Below are 4,531 nucleotides of genomic sequence, written 5' to 3' on the forward strand. Positions count from 1 at the left end.
TACAGATAAACAATGGAATGGTCAGTGTCTCTTTAATTTAGTCACTACCATTAATACCAGAAAGCACTGTCAGTGCTCGCTTTGGCCGCACGAATACTAAAAAACAGTTTCATAGATTTTGTCATTTGAAGCTGAGATGACCTGCTGAACTCAGGTTAACTGAACAGCCATTTTATCACTGTAGGTCTTAAATTTTTGCATATGAAATCTAGAATTCCTAGGACAGTTTTTTACTATGATTTCAAGAGATTTGCTGTAAGCGTACTATTGGTAAGTAGGTTTGTTTCTGCTTTTACATTTCTTACTAACCACATTGGAAAGCTAGGAAGAAATGGGTAAAGTTCATTTTAGACATTTTAATTAAACTCAGTACATAAATAATCTTACTTCAGTTTAAAGTATGTTTTCCTTTTCCACCTTTAGTCTTTTGGCATACCTCAGTTGAGACTGATCACATTCCAGATTTCAGTGGCCGTCCTGGGTAGCGAGAGTGTACGGGATAGCACAGTTCTGTGAGAACGTTGTGAATATGAAATAGATGAAAATCTGCAAACCTTATGTTTTGAGTAGGTAAGGGCGAGCTTCTTTGGGCAGATTTGTCTTACGCAGACAAGCTGTGTTTGACATCCTGTCACCCTGTGTAGTATTACTATTTTTCTGTGATAACCAAAAGAAATGTCTGAAACATGTATGTACATTGGCAATTCCCAGCAATCTGCAAAATTGGTATTTCCTTCACTGAAGCAAATTTGATGGTTTTAATTATTCAATTTCTAGAACTATAGGTGAACTTTAGCAGAAAGATTTAGAAAATTAAAAAGCTTACTCAATTCATTGTTGGCCGTTATGGTTTGTGAACAGATAATAGAAGTTATCACTACCACGCCCTACCCCCAAGAGAAAGATTGCCTTTTAAATCGAGACTTTGCTAAATGAGTTCTGTGGCCAGCTATCTCCAAAGACAGAATTAGCAGTGCTGCTGTTTAAGTCAGCCCGGCAAGCTGTTGCTCAGCTACTGTAATCTGATGGGGGAAATGGGACGGCCTCTCGGGTTTGGTTTGATACTCCTGAATCTGCTAGTGATACACTTGATCATTGATAATTCTTCACAAAGATAGAGTATTTGCCAAATACTAAATGAAGATATTTCCCCTGAGGTTTTTGTCTTGTTTTCAGGGCACAACTGATTGCAGCATTTCAGATGCCACTTCCTAAAAAAGATTGTTTCTGTTGACAGAGTCGTATAGCTCAAAGTACAAAGGTTTTCTCTCTTCTCCCGTGGAGTCTGCCTTTAAGGAATTATCCATCACATCTTGCCTTGTTTGAAAGAGTAACCAGGCAGTAGAGTTAGTAATATCCTTTACCACCACTCTGCTTTTATAAGCTAAATTTTTGCAAATTTGGTTTAGTTTTAGGTGTTTTTGGTTGAGCACTTTATATGCTTTGTAAGTCTTGCATTTAAGAATGTAATTTAGGAATTCTCCTTTAAAGCCATGCTAAAACTGAGCAAGAATAATGAAAATGTGTATGTTGCTTTGCATTTGATTTACTATTTTGTGATATCTGTAAACCAAAAATTAGAAATATATTGCCTTTTTGTAATAATACATTATTTAAAGTGATTGCCATGAACTATCAATGATTTATCCTACTCTGTTTATTCTAGTGTTTAATCCTAATACTGAGGGAATTCAGTTTACCTTGTTTATGTCGTTAGGTAATCTTAGAAAATACCGTGCTTTATGTGTTTCACTGTCTTTTCAATAATTAAGGGAAGTTGTCTTAGATTTTGTTCTGAATGAGCCTAGTACCATTGCTGAAGACCCCAAAAGTAATTTCTTTCTTCCCTTAACGTAGTTCCTATTAATGACTCTGTAAAAATGATGATGTGGAGTGTGAATAATCCCTACTTTTCTGTCATATCTAAAGTTTGAGAAATTCCCACTTCTTAAAAGTATACGTATTTTCTTAAATCTGTCCCCACTGTTGGCACTATCTGCCTCATGTTTTCCATGGGAGAGAGTCATAATTTGGTATTAAAAATAGTGCCAGACAGTGATCTAACTTTCTTGGAATTAGTTTCTTTGTGAATTGGGGAATCAGTTCATTGCAGTGGAAAATGACTTAAGTTCTCATCAGGATCCTGGGAAGGCTGTTTCATTTGTGACCCTATTTAGAATGACGGAAAATAAAATTTTCAGATAGTTGCTATCATATTTTGGAGTTAATTTTTAGTGCTTGTGTAAATTTTGCACTTGATCCTTGCTTTTATTGATACGTTAATAGGTACTAGGTTTTGTATTTTTGCCAGATCAATAGAATGGTATTGATTCTCTCACTGTTAACTGTAATGACCAAGTAAATTTACCTTAAAATAATGTGAAGTTTTTTAAAAATGTGTGTGCACATTATAATCTGTTCGAATTTTTTACAGTTCAAAATTAAGTGGGCATTATTATAGCTTCTTCATTGTACAAAAGGAAGACATCCCACTAAATTTATAGATGCTGGAGTCTTAGATATTCCTGGGATATTTTTTAGTGGTCCTTTTCCTAGCGCTGTTTCCTATTTGTAATCATCATGTGTGGAGGTGACTGTGGGACAAACCCTCCTGAAGTGGATTTTTGCTTTCATCCAACAGTTCATAGCAAAAATTAGAAAAAGTTTAATCACCTGCAAATAAGTTGAGATACTGTAAATTATAGTCAGCTGCACGTAGGTAAGAACTGAGATATTTTGTTCTAAGGGTTGCCCCAGAATGATGATGACTGTGTCCACATTCCTACCTTACTGGGTCTGTGTAGCTGTGAACTGATGCTGACGCTTCAGGTACCGCAGTTAGCACTGAGGGTGAGTCTGAGCAAGAATGTGTTTTGTTTTGGTTTGTTTCGTTTTTCTTAATATCTAAAAGGTTTTTATTTATGTTGTAGCTTCTTGTATAGCCAAATGGCTTCTTCTTTAGATTTTCAGTCTTTAATGTCTTAAAAGACAAGCAAGGAATGTGGTTTTTAAGCTATTAGGACTAAAGATCAAGATCTTGAGTTGTATAAATACACAGCTAATTCAATTCTACCATATTACATTTTGGGTCTTGCTATTTTTAAACATCCCTATGTTAACAGTGCTTATAGTTCTAAAGTTTTCAAGAAAAACATTTCAGTTTTATGTAATTTGTAAGATGCACTTAAATCATGTACATTTGGAGTTGTTTGGCTTTGCGTTACATCTCTTGAGTTTTGGTCACAGGTATAAAGCCATTTTGAAATTGGCCACTTTTTTTTTTTTTTTTTTTTGAGTGACCCCTTTGAGTGTACAGTGTTTAAAAATGATGCATAACCTGTTAGAGCCTATATGAATAGTCTAATCTGTTTGCCCCAAGTATACTTAATGGCTTTTGAGAATGTAAGTGATAATGAGATGGTTTGACCATTTTTGTCTACATTATGCGCTTTTATTTTTTAATGGAAGAACAGCAAAACTGACTAACTAAAGTTGAGTGGTGTGCTTGTCCTAATTCTACCCAGTGTTTAACCAAACCATACCTGGAAGATACTTTAATATCCCAACTAGAGAATCCTTTAATTGGAGAGTTAATTTTACTTACACATGCCATTTCAGCTTAAGTTGCCTTATTCTATCTGTTATGTTATTCTCGTTCAGCATAAGCTTTGTTGTGTCATTCTGCTAACAGTCTGTAAAAATGTATGATGTGCTACAAATTTATTCATAATAAGCTAAGTTATCATTGTAACCTGTAAAACATTTCTTGTAAATTGCCTAATTTATTTTTTCATTTATGTGTAATTATATGTAAATTAAAGTATTTGTTGTAGTCTATTCTATAAACATTCCCATCCTCTTAATGCTTATTTGCATGAAGGAAACTTGGGTTTGCTTGTTGGATTGCATAGCCATTAAGCCAACTTCAGTATCTCTGCCTTTTCTGTAGTTTAACTTTTTCTAATTTTGTTCCTATCTAGATATAAATGTTAGAATCATGCTTTTTACTTCCTACTTTCAAAATAAATTCTCTAGGTTGTTTATTGTGTGTGTATCATTATTTATGAATTGCATTTCCTCTCTGATAAAATGTAAGGTTGTGATTAAAACTGAGAAAGTTTAGTTTCTTAGAACTTCAAATATTCATGAAATTTAAGACTTGCATGAAGATCTATACAGTTTCCCTTTGTCTTCAAATGGCACTGTGTTATCCTCTACCACAAATGTCTCAGAGAGTTGTAGTTTTTTATTTGTTTAAAGATTTGTTTTATATCCATCGGATAGGCATATTTTACAGAGAGAAGGATTTTTCATCAGTTGGTTCACTCCCCAAATGGCTGCAGTAGCTGGAACTGAACTGGCCAGGACTCGGGAACCTCCTCCAGGTCTTTATTGCAGGTGCAGGGTCCCAAGGCGTTTGTACTGCACTGTCTCCAGGCCATAAGCAGGGAGCTGGGAGCTGGATGGGAAGTAGAACCGCCAGGACACAAACCGTGCCCATATGGGATGCTGGTGCTTGGAAGCAGAGGGG

This window comes from Ochotona curzoniae, unplaced genomic scaffold (assembly GCF_017591425.1).
Source record: "Ochotona curzoniae isolate NIBS_2020 unplaced genomic scaffold, NIBS_Ocur_1.0 contig_1, whole genome shotgun sequence".
Taxonomy (NCBI): Eukaryota; Metazoa; Chordata; class Mammalia; order Lagomorpha; family Ochotonidae; genus Ochotona; species Ochotona curzoniae.